Source organism: Lynx rufus, unplaced genomic scaffold (genome assembly GCF_022079265.1).
Source record: "Lynx rufus isolate CCGP_SWC_20201006 ecotype Redwood Valley unplaced genomic scaffold, mLynRuf1.p SCAF_6, whole genome shotgun sequence".
NCBI lineage: Eukaryota > Metazoa > Chordata > Mammalia > Carnivora > Felidae > Lynx > Lynx rufus.
Window position 1 is genome coordinate 13,919,521 of NW_025814878.1, and position 21,365 is coordinate 13,940,885.

A 21,365-nucleotide genomic window follows, 5' to 3' on the forward strand; every position below is an offset into this window, starting at 1 on the left:
TTTCTATGTTTAGCGGCCAAATGGATAGACACTTTTGGGCAATGTCTGCTGAAACTTTTTGCTATTTGTTTCTTTTCTGAATTGCGTGCTTTTTGCAGTTGTTTAAATATGTTTAACAAAGACCCTTCCTTAGTTGTGTATTTTACCCCAAAAGTACTTTATCTGATTATATCAACAAGCTTTACTTTGGTTAGTGATTGCATGTCTTGATATTTTACTGTTCTTTTATTTTTAAGTTTTGGATGACCTTGTTTACGCTGTCTTTAATCTAGTATGAAAGTCTTTGTCTTTTAATTATGATATTTAAAAAAAAAATTTTTAACGTTTATTTTTGAGACAGAGAGAGATAGAGCATGAACGGGGGAGGGTCAGAGAGAGAGGGAGACACAGAATCTGAAACAGGCTCCAGGCTCTGAGCTGTCAGCACAGAGCCCGACACGGGGCTCGAACTCAAGGACCGCGAGATCATGACCTGCACTGAAGTCAGAGGCTTAACCGACTCAGCCTCCCAGGCACCCTGCTTTAATTATGATATTTAAAGAAGTTATTTGTAATCAAGATACTGATACAGTTGAGATTAAATCCACTATCTTGTTATTTATTTATTATGTATTCTATCTCTTATTTTTTTCCTTTAACAGTTGCCTAATGATATACCTGGCTGTATTTTTCTTTGTTTTTATCCTACTTGGGGATTACTGACTTTCTTGGATTAATGGGCCCATGTCATTCATCAGATTTGGAAAAAAAAGTTGTTCCTTTACTTTCTCAAGTATTTGTTCTGTCTTGCCCTCTCTCTCCTCTCCTTATGTGACTCTAGTTACGCATGTGATTTTTATGTTTTCTGGGTTTTTTTTTCTACTTTCTCTGTTGGCATATTTTCTATTAATTTGTTTTTGAGTTTACTAATCCTGTTTTCTGCTGTGCCCTTTGAATGTAAAACTATCCACTAGACTCTGAACTATAGAATATTTTTACTTCTAGAACACTCAATTTCTACACTCTAATTTTGTGCTAAAATTCTTCATCTTCTTTATTTCCCTCACATATTAATCATAGAAACTTTGGAAATCTTATCTGTTGATTCCAATACTATGATCATCCTCTGTGTCTGCTTTTACTTCCTTGTATCTCTTTACCCTCAGTTTTCTGGCAATGTCAATAATAATTATTATATGCTAAAGATTGTGGAAGATTTAGTGTAGAGTTTATGGATTGTGTTATACTCTTCTAAAGAGTATTAGGTTTTACTCCTCAGGCAGTTTAACTGGTGAGATAGGTTATCTTTTATGCCTCTGTTGATGCTTGATTTTAGGCTTTGTTAGAACATGTCTATTTTAATTATGCCTCTTTCTAGGATCTGAAATTTACTCTTACTTTCTTGAGTCTCATTTAAAAGCCCATGGTGTTCTCCATGGTCTCTGTATTCTGGTTATGCAGAACACTTATATCTTCTCCACACCTACTGATATATGAAGTCTTCACTCAGTTCCTCAGTTTCCCAGCGGCCTTTCTCTGCCATGCCTTCCAGAGTTTTAGCATATATATGCTCAGGGGCCTGAGATGAATTTCAGTTTAGGTTTTCTTGGGGCTACTTTTATGCAGTTTTGACCCATCCAATATTATGGCCCAGAAATCCTGGCTGTCTTAGCCCCAAATTTCAACCTCCCTTTTCTTCTGCACACCTAGATCATCCCTTTCTATTGGGTCTTACATTGCACTTTGCAAATTTCCTCAAGTTGAAAGCCAGGAGAGATATGAGGTTCTTTTCATAGGCTTTCCTTCTATCAAATATCATAGCTTTTGGCTAATTGCTATCCAGAAGCCACCAATAAGTTTCATAAATTTCAATAATTTTATAGTTTTTATATTTTTAATGTAATTTTATAGCTCTTATTTTTGCCCTAGCTTTTTAAATTGTTGACTATAGTAGTATAAGCCAATACCAGTTTCTCCATCATGGATGTATTTCTCTACTTTCTTACTTTCTTGATATCATTTTTTTCATTTCAGTTTTGCTTTATTTAGCTTATTAGTTAATTATTTCACCTTTTGGAGTTATCATCCTAGATATTATTACATGCTTCCTTAACTTATAGCGTATAATATTTAAAAAATACAAATACTAAATTCCAGGCAATACAAGAATCTTAGATTAATTCCATTTTTTCCCTCCAAACTTGGTGTTATTATTTTGATGCCCTTTAATTCTACATATATTTTAAATACTTTATTATTTTATACTTCCAGTACTTATTGAGTCTCATTTCTCATCACTTTGTTGTGTGTTTCTACTTCCCAACTGTAATAATTTTTCTTCTACTTGAAGAATTCCCTGTGTGTGTTTTTTCCTTTGTTTTATTTTGGTTTAGTGTGAGGCTATTGGTAATGGTTCTCCCAAATTTTTCTTGCTTTTGCGAGTATCTTTGATGTGCCTTTATTTTGAAGGACCTTTTCGCTAAGCTGGCAGTTAATCCCTTTCTACATTTTAAAATTTGTGATTCATTGTCTAGTTGCCTCCATAATTTCTGTGGAAAAGTCAGGCTTTGGACCGAAAGTATATATGATTTGTTGCCCTCTGCCTGCTTTCAGGGTTTTTGTTTTGTGCCTTTGGTTTTCATAAATTTTAATATAAATTTCCCAGGTTCCTAGGTACAGTTTTGTTTGATTTACACTTCTGGGGATTCATAGAATTTCTCTAATCTGTGGACTGTTATGGTTTCTAAGTTTAAAAAAAAATTCTCAGCTCTGATCTCATCAGCAATTGCCTCTGCCTTTTCACACTCTCCCCTCCTTCTAAAACTGCAATTTCACATGTAATGGGCTTTTTTCTTTCTTACCTATGGATTGCTTAAGGTATTTTTTGTATTTTCATCTTTTGGGGGCTTTTCTTTGTTTTTTTTGTTTTGTTTTTTTTGGGGGGCATGCTTTAATCTATATATTTTCTAGTGACTTTATTTTTGGTTCATAGTTCTCAATTCTGCTGCATGTAAATTACTGTTAAATGTGTACCCTTTAAAAAAAAGTTTATTATGCCATTTGCTATATTTTTAAATTTTGTGTTTTCCATTAGAATATTTTCATACATTCCAGTTATATCATATTGAATTTCTTCATTTTGTCATCTATTTTATTGAACATATCAATCAATTATATGAATGTTCACAACTGATAACTCCAATATCTATAATCACTGATGGATCCGCTCTTATTGTCTGTTTTTAACTCTTGTGCTTTTGTTTTTCTTTGGCTAGTTATTCCTGTGGCATACTTGATCATTTTTTGTCGAATTTCAGATAATTTATATATATAATTGCAAATATAATTTGAGGCCCTTACTGACATTATCTTTTTTCATAGAGTATGTAATTTTATTAAAATAGAGGCAGTTTAAATAGGATTCAAAGCTGGATTTCACTCTTTTATGAAGGTTAGTCTATTTTTGATTGATCTTATTTTTAGAATGTATACCTTTTAGATATAAACTGGAAGTCAGAATGTCCTTCACTGGCCCTAATTGTAATTTTTGTTTTCATGGTCCCACATAGTTGCTGGAATCTCTATTCATCTTGCTAATTTCTTATTACCACATTCTGCTTGTCCTTTTAGCCTATCTTAAAGTGCTTAAAATGCCTTAAGGGCATTTTAAAAGCAGTTGTAAAATTTTTAGACTAGTTATAATGTGGGGTTTGCCCTAATTTTTGTTTCTTTATTCCAGGATCCTAACTCTTGAAATCTTAGTTGCCTTGATATCTCTTCAGTGGTATCAAACAGATTTTTTTTTCCAACTTTTCTATTGGTTTATGGTAAAGGTACTAATATGCAACAAGCTATTCCACCCTTAGAAGAAAAAGAATTATTTTATTCTTTTTTATTTTTTATTCTTTTTATTCTTTTATTCTTTTTACTTTTCAACTTTTAGTATCTTTATTTTCCTAGAAACTGGACAGCATTAACTCTTAGAAGTAGGCCAATCCAAAATACTTAACCTTATAATTCAGACTCTTTTGTTTTAATAAACTTGACTGCATTATTTGGAAATGTGACAATGCATTTAAGAACCGGGAAACCAAGTGTAAGAGATTGTACCAAGTTAACTAAATATTTATAGAATACATAAAATTAAATTCTCTATGTCACATACATGGCTTCTAATACTGCAGAATTTTGGCCCTCTTATGAAGTTATACATAACATAACAAGTTACTCTTAGTTCTTCTATCCTAAGAAATGTGAAAATCGAAAATGACAGATCCCTCCCATAACTTTTCGTGGAGTATCTAAATCAAGAGATGATCCTCTTTATTAAATGTAAATGAAGAAAAAACACTTTAATCACTGCCCTGAGAATAATCATTTAACTCTAAAATATCCAGTTCATCAAGTTCTGGCAAATGGAATACCAGAAGTAGATCATGGGCAACATTATTTTCTCCTTACATCTTTGCCCAGCAAATTCTATGGGAAGCTTTGGTGCTGACCAAAAGAAGACACAGGCTTATCAAACTTTGTTTTAATTGGTCTCAACATTCTCTGACCGATTTTGGTCAAGATGTTTCTATTTTAAAAGTACTGATTTTAAAATCTAACAACTTAAAATCGCCACAAAAAAATGGTGGGGAAAACATTCCTTCCTTTCTGTATGTTTTACGTAACACTTCTATCATTGACCAGTCTTTAGGTATTAAACTGAAATGGCCAAGCGAGACAAACGGCTCTGAGACATTCTTCCACAAGCCAAGACAGAGTGCCATGTTCTAAATAATATTCATTCAGCCAATCTGGGTTTTCTGAGCAGAGTTGGTGACTTTGCAGCCTCTGGTGTCCACTGCCATGATGATACCCATAATAACTGTCTCCATCATATCAGGAACAGCAAAATGACCCAGAGGATAATAGAAATTTTCAACACACACAATTTTGTCAGGAACCATTTCAATGTTAGTAGCACCACTAGATTTCAAGAATTGGGGCCAACTTTCATCTTTTTACCAGAGCAGCTATCAGTCTTCTTTCACTGCTTGGCAAACTTACGAGAAATGTGAACAATGTGACACTCCAGCTCACATGGATAGTCCCCACTGATCTGGCCTGAGTGGTTCAGGATAATCACCTGAACAGTGAAGACAGCCGCTTGCATCAGTGGAGTCATTTTCGCTGTTATGAGCCACATGGTCACAACAGGCATCTGTGATAGACGTGTTCTTGACATTGAAGTCCGTGGTGTTCCTAGGCAGAGCTTCGCACAAAGTTTCAAAATGCATTTCAATTGACTTTACTTCAGTTGTAATGTTAACCGAAGTGAAGATGGTTGTTATGCCTGGTTTATTTTTCTTTTATTAAGTAAGCTCTATGCCAGGGCTTGAACTCACGACCCTGAGATCAAGATTTGCATGTTCCACCCCACTGAGCCAGCCAGGTGCCCCATTATGCTTGGTTTAGAACACTAGTCTCCATGCAGCCCACAGCAGCTATACTAATACTACCAATTTTATAAACAACCCAAAGGGACAGATGAAGGACTTGTCAATTGTATGAGTTGGTGGCAGGATATTTCCAGAACTTCAAGCAGTGTGGCACCACTGGCACTTCCATCTTTATAGCGAATTTCCATTTTTTGAACCAACATCTTGAGCACTTATTTCTAGCATGTTCCACCATTGCAACCAGAAATGGGCACAAATGCTACCGTGCTAACGTTATAGAAACTTTTCTTGATGTAGAGCCTGACTTCTTCATTTCTCTTCTAACTGTAGAGTGGCTCAGTAGAATCCATGGTGTTAAGGCAGACAGTTAGTTGTTTCAAACCCAACACGTAAGCCAGTAGGGCATGCTAATTGGTCTTCTCAATCTTGGAAACACCAGTTTCAAATTTACAAATACCAGCAGCAACTGTCAGAACAACACTGTCAGCCTGAGATAGGCCTGTGATCATGTTTTTGATAAAGTCTCTGTGTCCTGGAGCATTAGTGATGGCCACATACTCGCTGGTCTCAAATTTCCATAAGAAGAGACCCGTGGTGATACCATATTCACACTCAGCTTTAAGTTTTTCCAAGACCCAGGCATATCTAAAGCGGACTTTCCCATCTTAGCAGTCTCATTTTCAAAAATGTTGATGGTTATTCTGTTGATTCCACCACATTCGTAGAACAGATGGCTGGTAGTAATAGACTTGCTTGAATTTACATGTCCAATGATAGCAATATGATATGAGTCTTTTCCTTTTCCATTTTGGCTCAAATTTAGTGATGTTTTCCTAAGACCTGTGTTCTGGTGGCAAACTCCTAACAAAAAAGAAGCAATTAGTTGTTAACTGAGTAAATTATACAAGTTTAGTAGCTTACTCTGCTTTATACATGTCAGGATAGTCATTTGTCATGAGACAATACTGCTTTGTTCTCTTAATGTATGGATTTTGTCAACTGCTTTTAGGAAAGTATGGTACAGTAGTCTTATTATATTCTGTTTCTTATGGTCTATCTACATAAATTATACAAATGGAAAGAACAAAAGTAAAGGAAGTGCTACAGTATGTAGTTTACTGTGTTTTGCCTTCTTGCTTCAAAAAAAAAAGAGAAGAAGAAGTGGTATCTGAAAGTCAACACTGTCAGTCATATCAGGTAATAAAGACAGACACAGTCCGTTAAGTGTCTGACTCTTGATCTCAGCTCAGGTCTTGATCTCAGGGTCATGAGTTTAGACACCATGCTGGGCTCCGAGCTGGGCTCTGGGCCGGGCTCAAAGCCTACTTAAAAGATAGATAAGATAGATAGATAAGATAAGATATAAGATAAGCTAAGATAAAAGACAAGATAAGATACAAGATAAGATAGAGTCAGAGGGGGGTGAAATTTCCAGTTCTTCTCAGAACTTTAAAGCAGATCAAACAAAAGGAATTCATCAGCTGGTGATTTTTTTTAATTTATTTTTTATTTATTTTGAGAGAGAGAGAGCATGCAAATGGGGGAAGAACAGAGAGAGAGGGAGAGAGAGAATCCCAAGCAGGCTTTGCACTGTCAGCACAGAGCCCGATAGGGGGCTCGAACTCATGAACCATGAGATCACGACCTGAGCCAAAATCAAGAAAGAGTTGGATGTTTAACCAACTGAGCCACCCAGGCACCCCAAGCTGGTGATTTTTTAAATCAATGTTTATGATAACTACTCATTTCATAATGTTACTGTGACTAGAATATAAAGCAGATTTGTTTACAAAAAGCTTTCTGACTAATGGTTGGATCTAAAATTGTTACTCCCTGCCTTATAAAACTGTTTTTCTTGTTAATGTGAGGCCCCACAAAAATATTCCCTAAAACACACATACTCTACGTGAGTAAATGCTTATTTTAATAGCAATGAAAGACATCCATTCAAGTTGATATTTATTAAATCTCATTTATATAAATATTGTATTGTTAGTAAACTTAATCTAAATGAAATTGTGAAAAAACCAAATATTTAAAAATGCTTCAAAACTGCTGTGAAACATGTTACATAGTCAATGATTATATGATTAGATCATATAATCAATTACATAATAAGCAATAATATAATAATATGTAATCAATAGTATGATTATATAATCAATGATTATAATAATTAATAATTATGCATAATTATATAGGGTGAGGTTCCTAAAACTGTTGATTAAAAAGCCCTGGAGGTCCACGCAGAGTTATTGCAAGAAGTCTAGGTTTGGACTAATGTGTACATCATAATTTATAGGCTGAATAAAAATATAAGCTGCTTTTTTCATTTTTATTTTGCTACAATTATAATTCATATGATATACAATTATACTCAACTATTATCACTATGTTTATTCTCGTTCAACAATAACAACGCTTATGACTATCATGACGAAGTGATCTGTGATATTTTTACGTCTTTGGAAAGGTCCTTATCATTGAAAAGCTTAGAAAATTATTGATGCATTAAAAATGCCATTTTACCTCCCTGAGGCTTTTTTTTTTTTTTTCACTGTGGAAAGAAATTTTATCATCTACCATATGGAAATGTAGTAGATGTTGAGGGAACTTAGTAAATATTAATTTCTTTACTTGCCCTTACCTACATGTACCAAAAACATGGTTTTGCTCTGTAAGATAAATTGTCCGGTTAAAATTAAATTTATCAATTCTCAATTTTTTTCACAATTCTGATTTTTTAAATAAATTACTAGAGGAAGAACTGATAGAAAAATTCAAACTGCTGGCAAAAATTACCATTGAAGAGGAACAAAAGAATGACAGAATTACAGTTTAGTAATATAATTGAGAGTTGCAACGCTAAGCCTAAACATTAAAAGAGGTTATTAAAATGAGAAATGATAATTATGTGATGTGATACAGGTGCTAACAATTGCTACAATGGCAAACATATTAAATATATAAATGTAGCAAATTAACATGTATACCTTAAATGTACATAATGTCATATGTCAAATACATTTCGACTTTAAAAAGTTAATTTGTGTTAACTTCTACTAAAAAAAACAATCAACCAAACAATAAGAGTCTGACCAAGAGGCTAAGCTTTATGCACATTTGTTTCTTTAATATTTATAACAAACTTTTCTGTTGTAAGTATATACTAGTATTATTCCCATTTTATAGATGAGGAACCTGACGTACCAGGATACTAAGAAATTTGTCCAAGGTTACAGAGCAAGTTAGTGGTGAGGATGGCTTTAACTACGCTTCCACTCATTAATGAAATCTTGCCCAAATCTGCTATGAGAGATGGTCTCTTAATGGATTTTGATGCATTCTGGAGAATAATCTGATCTGGGATCCGAGGTAGGAAGGAGCAAAAAACTCCCTCTCTCCCTTTCTCCAAGAAAACATGCCTGTCTTTTCTTTCCTTGCTCACTGAAGACAAGCTTTGAGCATTTCCTCTCCCTCTCTTTCATGGTGAGCAGCTTCCTCTAAATTTCTCCCAGTCCTGTGGTTCTGTGAATGCTTCCATTTCTAGAGAAATCAAATTTAAGGGAGCTTTGACAGCTCTGGCTTTTCTGATACAAACAGCCTTAGTCTATCTTTCCTGTGAAATGTTTATTTTAAGACAGCAAAGAGAAACTCTCTCGATATGTACAGAGAAATAAGACTCCTAAGGCACATTTCCCAGCATAATTCTCTAAAGTAAAAATTGATCTATGATAGAGCACTGTAATTAAGTGGCAATTACATTGCTAATTCCCCTGAGGAATGTCAGTGGCATAGCCTGATCTGCGGAAAACAAGTTAGCAGAATAAAGACTAACATAAGCTAGGCTTTTTCTCTTTTTTTCATTGACTACCAGCCCAGCTGGTTCGTCATGGTTGAATAGGTATACTCAAGGATGAAAGAAATGTACTTGGTCCCTGTTGTTCTTAATGAACTGTCTTAAGAGTACATTCTCTCTTGAGAGCATTACTGTTACTGGAGCCAAATTCTGCCAGTTTAGTGAGCACTGATTAAACACTCACTCAGTAACCACATGCACACAACAGTCTACTGAATAAACTGGTGACTGAGGATAAACATCTATTAACACAGGCAGAGAATTTCAGGGATAACCGGACTCTGAAACCGTAGCTACTAATGCAGAGATCCCCTTAGGAGAACGCACCATCCAGAGAGTAACCTTTTTTGACTAATAGCTTGTGACTCAATTTCACTTTGCTTTGGCATTGCTTGACACTCAAAATTCTATAAATATTGTGGCTGTGGTAGAATTTTTGTGTCATTGTTTGAGCAATGATAGAGATATACTATATTAGTCACTTCTGCAGTAGCTATTACTGTGTACAAGTGGTTTATTTCCACTTTTTCTATTGTGATAGACTTTAAAAAATGCTTTCTCTGACTCCATTTCTCTAAAATGTGGCCCCCTTTTCCCCTCTCAAGTAAGAACGAAAGAGAGAGAGAAAGATTAATCCACAGATTTTATCTGTGATAATGTCCTTTCTTTCCTTTCTGTAAATCGGTGTAGGAGGAGTGCAATTCAAACTCCTCTTGCCAAATAGGCATCATGAGCGTATGATCCACTTATTGAGGGACCTGGGGCTCTGTTGTAAACTTCCATGTGCAGAGGGAAAGCGGAGACATGGGAAGAATAGAGGCTATAAAATACAATGATAAAATGCAAAGGCCAGCAGGTGAATGGAACAGACAACTCTTTGCATCAGATGTGAAAATGGGATGTGACTGGTTCAGTGAGAGGCCCAGAGCCTGGCTCTGGGGCTTTGAAGTGGTGGCCATGGCCTTGACCTCCCTACTTCAGCCACTTAAGTAGAATGGCAAGAAGCCAAGTGCCTGGCTGATCTGACCTGGGGTAAAACCTTGTCACTGAAGATTCCCACTCTCCAGAGTGAATCCTCCCACAGGAACGAGTGCAGACTCTTCTCTCACCAGTTGACATGCTCATACCTATAGACATCACAGACATAAACAAGCCTGCTTTTTCTTATTATGTTTCTTCAAACACAAACACTGTCCATCTTATTAGACAAAGAGAACATGCAATTCATACATAACTTTCACAACTCTCTGTTTTTTTATTGAACAAAATGTGGATATAAGTGGGAATAAATCTTGGTTTTCCTTATGGGATTATTTAGTTAGAAAGTAAATAAAGCAATCCAGTCATGCAGAAAACTATATAATCTATTAATATGAGCCTGAATACTTAGAAAGGAAAAAAAATCTGCCATGATAACAAAACATGTTGGGGCACCAGGGTGGCTTAGTTGGTTAAGTGTCTGACTTAAGCTCAGGTCATGATCTCACAGTTCTCTTGGGTTTGAGCCCCTCATAGGGCTCCACACTGATGGAACGGAGCCTGCTTGGGATTCTTTCTCTCTCCCTCTCTTTCTCTGCCCCTTCTGTGCTCTCTCTCTCTCTCTCTCTCTCAAAATAAATGAATAAAATTTTAAAAAAACCACATTTGCCACTTAACTAGTCCTGTGCATAGTCTATGAGACCAGGTTATCTGTAAATGTCCTTTAGGTGTCAATACTTTTAAGCCCATTGCCCTTGTTCTCATGCATTAACAATTTTGTAATCCTAAAAGGTTGCTTATTGCATTTTACAAATCGAGAGTAACTGTATGTCCGTATTTCGTAGAAATGGGAAGTTTCACTTTAGATTCAGCTGTGAAATGCATAGGTAGCGAAGAGCTATTTGGAAGAATGTAAAGAAATATTTAAGTGGCCTACATGATATAGTAGAAGGAAAATAATGCTGTGTTAATGTGCATCCCAGAAGGCTAATAGGTAATCAGGGTTGCATCCCAATGCCTCTTAAAACATATAATCATTTAGTGTCTTCAGCGCTCAAGAAAGTGCTCTAATGGTGGCACTGGAGAATGAAGTTAGTTTTTAAAATTTGAAATCAAGAACATGGAAGCATGTCTCAATTTTTCCTGAAGTGTGACCTAAGTAGAATCACTTGGGGACTCTAGTTAAAAGTGCAGACTCCTGAACCTGGCTCCAAAATACTCAACTGTAAATACTAACTTGCAAAGGAAGAGATGACAGTATCTAACTCTAGCTTCCTTAGGTCACTCTCATACATCCATTAATTTATCCATTCAGCAAATGTTTATTGTGCACTTATTAAATTCGAGGTACTTTCAGGCTTGGGATTGAAAGTGAATCAAAAGATTCCTGTTCCGGAGAACTTCAGAGTTTCTTGATAACGACAAAATTCAAATTAGTGCCATTAATGATACAATGGAGATGCCCACCAGGCAAAATCGGACCCAGAGTGGTAGAGGATAAAGAAGTGTTGTCAGCTTGGTGGAGAATAATGAATGGCCTCCACTAAAAAAGCTAAGAAGATCAAAGGTAAAGATGAGTTTGGAGACTGTCACAATGAATCAGGAGAGAGATGTGGATTGAAAAGAAGATACACATTTTTTTTCTTCCTTCTTTTGGAAATAGACCTTACCATTCCTTTGACAAACTATTCTCTGCTTCCTTCCCCAGACACACACGCTCACACACACACACACACACACACACACACACACACACACAGCATAGGATTTCGATAAGAGTTGTCACTCAGTACTCTATCATCCAGGCACAATGAAAGGTCCAAACACACACACACGCACACACACACGCACACACACACACACACACACACCATAGGATTTCGTTAAGAGTTGTCACTCAGTACTCTTATCATCCAGGCACAATGAAAGGTCCAAGGTTTGTGTGCATGACCTACCATACTGATTACCTCTCCCTCCCATTATTACTTTCAGTGTCTGAGAACCTGGTCATGACAAAGAATGTGAGAGGAACCAAATAATAATCAAAAGACAAAACCAACAGCAATTTCATAGGAACGGAATGATCAACAAAAGTAAAACTTAACGGTAGTTTTAGGAATGTTTTAAGTAATATAAGCACCCATTGAAACCATGACCAAATTAAGACAATTCTGTTAATCTTCTGTTTTCTTCCCTTCCTCCTTCTTTCCTCCCTCTCTCCCTTCCTTCCTTCCTGACATCAGGCAGGTCCAGTAATGGTGGTCGTGCCACGATGGAGTATCAGGGTTGGGGGTGGGGGTGAGGAAACTTGGTAAGCTGGGAACTTGCCTACATAAGGGGATTGAGCAAATAAGAAATATATTGAGGATGACGGGGCTTGGTTTCTCACTGATGAAGAAGTAAATGCGAATATGGAACAGAGGAAGATTCAAATGAATTTGAAATTCTGTAGTGTAGAATGAAATAAGAGATTTAATAGAAAATGTAAGTGAAAGGCACACGTCAGACATCAAGGCCCCAGTATCAATGAACATACCTTACATCCAGACCCTGGTTTCTATTATTTCTGTTTCTATTTCTACATACTATTCTCCACTAAAAGAACCAAGCCTTCACGGAGAAGTAGCTTATCCCAAGTGGGGTCAAGGAAAGTAGAAAATGAACTTGGAACATCTTGTGCCAAAAACAAAGGAAGTCCTGAAAGAATGAAGGAAACACGTTAGGAGAAATTATCTAGTTCGAAGGGGTTCCTAAAAATTTAAGCATCAAAATAAATAATCATATTGGTGGGTTATAAACCATTGAACTAATAAAAATGAGTAGAGATTAAAGAAACTAAGCCATTGAACTAATACAAATAAGTAGAGATTAAAGAAACTATTCTTTACTATCAAATAATAAATACAGGAAAAGTATTGCAATTTGAAAACCACCACTTCTATGCATCGTGGTGATAATAAATTCAATAGCTACTGCATCTAGCGGTGAAAGTGTGCTGAAGAATGGGGCATTTGCATGAAACAAAAGTCTCTCCACAGAAAAATGCTTAGTAACTCCAAGGTATTGTTCCAGAGGAGAATCCTCACAGACATTGTATTTATCAAGGAATCAAATTAGTACCCTCAGTAATGGGACATGTGCCACCTGGTAGAATTCAATGAGAACACTACCTACCTCCCTTCTGCAATATACTCACCAAAAATGCATAATGTGGTTCTCTTCTGGAGGGAACAGTAAGCAAAACTACAATAAGAAAAACTCTACGAAAGAAATGCCCAGCAACTTCAGAAATGTCAAGGTCATGAAGGTCAAGATGTGACTAAGAAATTGCCCCCCAGCTGAAGGAACCTAGAGACACATGACAGCTGGGTGCCATGGAATGGAATGGAATCTGGGAACGGTGCTGTCGTCCATGTTGTCATATCCCTGGACATGGCTGGGACAATGAGCAAAACTTGAAAGGATCTCTGGATAAAGGGTATATTGGTATTTCTGTGCAGCAATCTTTTTGCCTCTTGTGTCTAATGTTATTTCAAATTTTCCAAAAGGTCACTTTCGAAAGTAAAAAATATGTATATTAAAGCATTTCTTCCCCAAATTACTATTATCTCTAGTAATCTCCTTGTGCACCCGAAGAGGCAGCTGGGCAATACAGTAATATGATCCTTGTTGTACTTCCTTAGTTGTATGCTGGTCCAAATAATCACAGACATTCAAAATGGGGGATTTGATCAGATATACTGAGTACGGGGATAGCAAACCGTCAACATAACTGTCACTCATTCTTCCCAAGAATTTACTATGTTCTCAGTTGATTTTCTTTCCAACTCAAAGGGTTAAGTATATGATTACTTCTATGTTCCTGGTTAGAAAACTGAGATTTCAGATAGGTTGAATAACTAAAACTAAACAGCTTTAGTAGATGATGGAGCGGGGATTGGAACCCAGGCAGTAACCTGCATTATTAACCACTTTGGTACTCTGTTTCTCATAGGTCCAAGGAAAGTCAGGCTTTTGGGAGGCAGGAGTGGCGTCAGAAATGGATGCCATTGTGAAAGACTGTTCATGTTGGATAGGACGCCCTACTAGTTGTCAGGAGGTAGGAAAGAGACAAACTCTATTCTTAGGTCCACTCCCCTGGTCAACCCAAGTAGGGGAGGGCACGAAGACACAAGTCAAGCAGACTAGGGGTAGAAGACTCTCTTTTTCCAGAAAGGTTAGAGCACCAGGCAGGACAGCGGGGCAGAATACAGAGTATGGAAGTCACATCGAAGATTCCAAATCAATTGCACTTCCCAGTTCACAGGGACTGTGGGGCTCCTGCTGCATTTTCTCCCTCTCTCAGGATTGGCCCAGGAATGGGGATGCCTGAAGCCAATCCAGATCATCCAGCTATAAGGAGCTGTACAAGGCAAGACTGGGATAGCAGAGCCTGACTCACAAAATGGCTTACAGTGTCTTATTACAGTATTCACTTCCCCTCAATTTCCTCAAGTGTACGGCACTTTTTCCTCTTGGTCCTTGGTAGCACTCCAGCTCTCAGTCCCTTCTGTGGATACGGCAATGACACTGTAGAGCATTTTCATGGTTTAGGGTTATGCAGCAGTCAGCAACTCCCTTTTGAATACCTCATTTCCCCTTTTCCTCCAGAAAGACTAGTTTGCACAGACAGCAGTATTTAAAGTTCTTTATTCAGGGCTCTCATTTCTCCAAATATTCAAACATATTCATCTTGTTTCGTAGGCTTGTTCATTGAAATAAACTGACTAATCCAAACTGAGACCGGCATTGGCCTCTGTGGTAGTCACTTCCCACATGTTATTTTCCACAACACCTACCTGGTTCCCTCTTTCTGGCTCTCCAATTCAAAGTCAAAACAAACTGTCAAACTTCCAGGCTCCTGAAGGGGGAACTGGCTGGGGCTCGGGAGCAACTTTATACTTGTTGCTCATTAAATGTTCCCCGGGGGCAGGCGAAATAAAAGAAATGCACAAGGCAAAACTAGATATCTTAATAAAAGGACCTGCTCTGAAGGCTGATTTTTGCAGACACCTGCAACCCAGATAAAATCTAGACAGACTAGTTTTGCTGAGAATAACGGCCTCTCGGGGCCTATTTGGATCTGAGGTATAACAGCCAACAGTGTAATAACAATCTTTAGACCTCACAACCACAAATTAATAACATCCGGAACACTTCGCAAGAGAAAAGAAAACTAAGAGTATTGAAGAAAGCAGTGGGAAGTAAAATGGACCACTCAAAATCGCGTTCCAAATCAGCCTTCAGGTTTAAGTCTTTTGTAGGTAGGGCGCAGACAGTGCTTTGTTGCACTGCACCCATATTGCAGAGCAGGATGAGGGGACAGCTTTAAGGTAACCCCACCTGTTTACCTGTGTTCCCCAACTGTTCTTTCATTCAGCAAATCTTACACATCGTCTGCTTCTTCTCTCTTGGAAAAGCCAGCACAGGTCCGTTAGCCACAGAACCGCCAGACCCAATATCCCTAGAAAACTGCGTGATCACAAAGCTTTTGGTTGTAGGGGGAAATTTGCCTTGATTCTGTTACATGACGTTTCTCAGTGTTGAGAACCATAGCCAGAGGGGAACATGCATTTCCTTTAATTAAAAAATAGCTGTGAACTGAAGGAGTCATTTAACCATGTAGAACTAAGTAGGGAGACTAGAAGCTATTTATCTCCAGCAGAATAAACGTTGCAGATGGATGCAGAATGTTTCAGGGCATGGGTAAACACAAGGATCATTTCATGAAATAATATATTAGGGTAATATTTCACCAATAATAGTTACGTTTTCAGATGCTTCATTCTCACAACCCCCATAACATTTACTTGAGTTGTTTGCCATCTGTATGCCTCAGCGGATTATTTCCAAATCTTCCCTCCAAGATTCTTTTCTTAAAAGCTGTCGCTTGCAACTCAGAAAAGTCAGAGATTTGTGATTTCTAAGTCTACCCCTCACTACGAGACCATAAACAAACCACAAAAGCTTTCTGAATCCTATCATGTTTTTCTGTAAATGGGATGTGAGGTTGAAAGTGAACTAAGAAGAGTCGAGATAATTTTGTCCTTGCCTAAGGAAAGACAGAAGTAGATTCCTTCTCTCTTCCTTCTCTAGACAAGGTTATCTCCCACACCGGACTGCTCTTCTAGATGACAAGCCACCCTTCTGATGGCCCATGCTGCTGCTAGAATTGCCTAGAAGGAAGACATTTGTTGCTCGGGGCAGGCTCTCTCCTATTGTTTGCAAGATTCTGTAAGAACACTCTGTGTTTCTGTGGCATGAACCTGAGGCTGGGAAGGGGCTGTGTGTTGGAGAGCAAAGGGGATAGCTGATCTCAAAAGGCTCCTGAGGGATCCCTGCACTGAGCAGCTTCCAAACCGTAAGATTCTTGAGATAAGTACAATTTCATATAAAATGGAGGATGCATGTAGGGGTGCCAGTTTCTGTCATTAAAAAACATGACAAAAGGCACAAATAAATAAAATCTCATACTGTCTTTATTGACATTTCATGATACAAAACCATTTTAACACCAAAAGACGTGCATCTGGGGTAGAAGAACTCTCTTCTGAATGAGATAAATTTAATTCTATGATAGATGTATTGTGCTGCCCGTAGTTGTTTTGTTCTACTACAGACTAATGAAAGGAAGCCCTGTGAAACCAAATGGATCTGTGGGTGGGCATTTAGAAACCATTGTTCTGAGGAACCTATGCCTTGCAACCAAAAGCTAGTTTACCGATAGAAATCCCTGTCACTAGCTTGTAGTCTTGGTTTTAAATATATTTTTTTAAACTCTTCTGTTATTATTTGACACTAATACATGACATTCGTGGCCAATACTGGTATACAAGTCTTCTAAAGCACTAGAAACGCAGCTTAAGATAGCTTCCACATTTGTGCCTTTGTCCAGAGATACAAATAAGTAATATTGGCTAAAACATAATGAGTCTCAAGTGATATGACTGTCTTAGAGATAATCTGTTGTGTAAGATATGGTCAGTTCTCATGAGGTTAGTCTCAGTCACCTACAAATCCGAAAGATCCCAGTACACATAGTTGGGCAGCTGTCTCATTAAGCCCGAGCGAATAATATCACAATTTGATTAATGTTCTTGACACCATTCTGTTTGTTACAGTCTTCTTGTTATAAGATTGCTGTATAAATGATACATATTGCAAGCCATGATTCAAAGCATTACTGACTTCCTATGATTGCATAAGTGGCAAACAAAAATGAGATAAATAATAGAGAAATAATAGTTTTACAAAACCGCTAATGAAAACTCCTATAAAAAGATTTCAGGTAGAAGGTAGATGTCAGTAAAGAGACAGATAAATCTTAAATATTATAAAATCGAGTATCAGTCACATGGGAGCCAATGTAAACTCTCTAAAAAGTAAAATGGGGATTCACAGACATCACCAAAAGACAATAACATCTTAAATGCACCACCGCTTCGGTATTCTTTCTTATCATCAGAAGAAGGTATAATATTGCAACACTATATAAAAGTGAAAAATGGGGTTGATGAAATTTAGGCGTTTGGAGACTATTCAAATTAGTGTTTGCTAAAAATAACTCTTAAAATTCTGTTTTCTAGAGGAGTCTGGGTGGCTCAGTAGGTTGAGTGCCCAACTCTTGATTTCAGCTCAGGTCGTGATCCCAGGGTTGTGGGATCAAGCCCCACACTGGGGCTCTACTCTGAATATGAAGAGAGAATTTTATATTCTCTGTTATTTATTCAATATGCTGCTGCTCTCCTTTTTCTTTCCATGTGATATGTCATTCTGCAAATAATCATACACCACCATTCACTAGTGAACACTCTGAACTTACATACTTATGCCAATGACTATTAAAAGGCAAATCCGAAATGCCCAATGTAGAATAAGTCCATTTATATCCAGTTTTACATGAATAATTGCAACTGAATGGCATTAAATCATATAAGATACCATTTCTTTTTTCTTCACTCTAACCTGTGCCTGTGGTTTATCTGCATCACAGCCTATCCAGTCAAAGGATTTATGATGGCACAAAACTAGGTGGGGATGATTGAATAGAATTTAAATCTTAATTAACCATTAATTGGAAAGAAGACGTGGAATGTCAAATCTGGAGATTATTTTTCCTACAATAAAATCTGCTTTTTCCTAATAGGTTTAAAAAGCAATGTAATAAACCATCTTATCCCATAAAATTAGTGAGGCATTATCACGAGACAGTTTGACATGTTGGGGAAGTGGAGAACACCATGGGAAAGGCATGTGGATTCACTGTCATGGCACCCTTTGGCAAAGCAGTGTGGAGTTAAGCTTGAATTTTTATGAAGAAAATGAATTCCACTGAGCCAATGCCATTCCCCTGCACACTGCCCTCATTAGATGAAAGAATTTCAGTTTAGTGGCGAGCTCAAGAACTGAACGCCAGAACAATGACAGGAGCTACAATAAAAGAATGTGGTAGAATCTGTTGTTTTGATTGTACCAATGTGCCAATGGTTATGTTGACTTCTGTTTCTAAACTTTCTCAAATGCATCTTCAACTTCACTTTTTATTCTGGGCTTCTGTTCCTCCTTCCAATTCCCCATTTAGACACTGTCCTACCATCATCTTAAGATCTATATGTGTAATGTTGAATTTATTATCTTTCATCCAAATCAGCTAATTCTTCCAAATGTGCATTCTAAAGGAGCTGTGCCAGCCTTTCAATTAGGTACAAACATTATACTCTGTATAATCAGGCTCGAGGGGTGAACAGGCATGAAACAAATATAGATACTTAGTGTCATAGAATGAATTGTGTTTCCCAAAATTCATCGTTCAAGCCCTAACCCCTGATGTAACTGTATTTAGAGATAGGATCTTCAGGGAAGTGATTAAGGTTAATGAGTTCATAAAGAATGGGCTTCAATCTTCCAGAGCTTGTATCTTTATTAATAAGAGGAAGAGACACCAGAGATCTCTCTTTCTCAGAGTGTACCCAGAAGGAGGTCATGTAAGGAGGAAGGGAGAAGGTGGCTGTCTACAAGCCAGGTAGAGAGGCCTCATCAGAAATCAACCATGACAGCACAGCCCCTTGGTCTTTGTCTTCCAGCCTCCAGAACTGTGAGAAAATAAATTTCTGTTGTTTCCACCACCCATGCTGTGCTCTGTGTTATGTTTTGTTATAGCAGCCCTAGATTACTGATAATAATAGGTAGGTAGGTAGGTAGGTAGGTAGGTAAGTAGGTAGGTAGGTAGAGATAGAGACATTTATCTACCTATATATAAAGAGAGAGAGAGAGAAGGAGGAAGGGAGAGAGGAAAGGAGGGAGGGAAGGAGAAAGGAAGGAAGGAGAGGAAGGAAGGAAGGAAGGAAGGAAGGAAGGAAGGAAGGAAGGAAGGAAGGAAGGAGGAAGGAAGGAAGGAAGGAAGGAAGGAAGGAAGGAAGGAAGGAAGGAAGAGGGAGCAGCATGTCTGGTGCCTAGGGGAGATCAGAGGGAGACTGTCAGGTCGCATAACTCCCAGGGACAACAGTTACATAAAACAAATGTGAATACTCTCCTGGGGCTGTGCAGTGCTGCAGCCCCGGGTCACAGGAGGTGTTACTGAGGAGAAGATTGAACCAACTGAAGTTTAGGCAAGTCTCTCATGGAAAGATAAGGAAAGAAAAGCATTCAGGCAGAAGGCAGAACCCATGAAGAGTTACAGGCACATGGACACGGCATTTTCAAGGAACTTCAGGCTGATGTTGAAGGCACACAGGAGACTTTGTGCTGCAAACATCTGTGAGCCACACTCAGTGAGCTGCTGCTGCTTTTGTGATTGTCTCTGCCTCGTTTTGCTCAAAACAAAACACAAACCACCTCAGGGTCATGCAGATTTTCCTCTTTCCTCATTCTTTATGCCAAGTTGGTCTCCCAGTCTGGCCATTTCTCACTTTCTAATATTTACCACTTTATCATGTTTCCTATTTCTGTGGCACTTCATACTCACAGTTGGGACATTGCACAACCCCTGAGTAGCTAGTGTATACTCTACTCTGTCCCACTTCTAACCCAAACCAAGAATATAATTAGTTTGGTTGAGTATTTTTCTTAAAGCGTTTTGACAATTAGTATGACTATTGCTGACTCCAGTGGATTGATAGAGGCAATTATTTATTTGAGAGGGAGAGAGTGGGGGAAGGACGGGGGGGGGGGGGGCGGAGGGAGAGAATCTTAAGCCGGAACAACGCTCAGTGTGGAGCCCAAAGCCGAGGATCAATCCCAAACCCTGGGATCATGACCTGAGCCAAAATCAAGTCACTCAACCAACTGAGCCATCCAGGTGCCCCCAAATGGCTGCTTTTGAAAAGAATGAAATGTGGTGGGAAATAATTTTGATTTATCTATATTTAGGAAGGTAGAAGACTTAAGAAGTGGTATGCTGCAGATATATCCACTTATATACTTTCTTTGGTTCTTCTTTGGGAAAACACAGCTTTTTCACTTATATATATTCTGAGCGATACATATCCCCTGTTCAGTTATTAAGCTACTTTGTCTCCGTGCCTAACATACCTGCTTGGGCAGAATAGTGCATTAAGTCAAGTCTTCTTGATTGATTAGAAATTAATCAGCCTGAATCTAATTTACCTTTATCTTTCTGAACGTTTGCATCAGATGCAACACATTTTTTTTTTTTTTTTTTTTGCTTTGCCAGCTGGATGCTTGTTAGTTTCCCAAACATAAGGAAGGAGGAGACTGGAAGGCTCCAGAACAGGCGGACATGCTGTTTCCTGTTTGCTCCCTACCTGTCTGCCGGCAGTTCCCGTCAGCATCACCCTATCCTGGCCTCTTCCCTCTCACAGCGCCTTTCTACAAGCAGCAGCTGAAGCCAATTTACAGTTCCCCCCCTTCTCCAATTTTAGTATATGTGCTGCCGAAGCGAGCACTCCCCCCCTTCTCCAAACCAGCCTTCCAATGCCTATGCAGACATCAGCAGCTGTCAGCCAGCATTGCTTCCCAGAGGGCTGTCCCAGGCTGGCATAAATTTCCCAATTTTAATAATTCCAGCCTCTCACTCCCCTTTGTGCCCTGAGAACTAGTGGTGG

The 21,365-nt window shown here is 38.0% G+C and overlaps 2 pseudogenes; both read right to left on the reverse strand.

Moving 5' to 3' along the window:
- Nucleotides 1-4,772: 4,772 nt before the first annotated feature.
- LOC124528584 (elongation factor 1-alpha 1-like) lies at nt 4,773-5,595 on the reverse strand (annotated as a pseudogene).
- Nucleotides 5,596-5,597: 2 nt separating this feature from the next.
- On the reverse strand, nt 5,598-14,046 carry LOC124528585 (putative elongation factor 1-alpha-like 3; annotated as a pseudogene).
- Between the last annotated feature and the right edge of the window lie 7,319 nt (nt 14,047-21,365).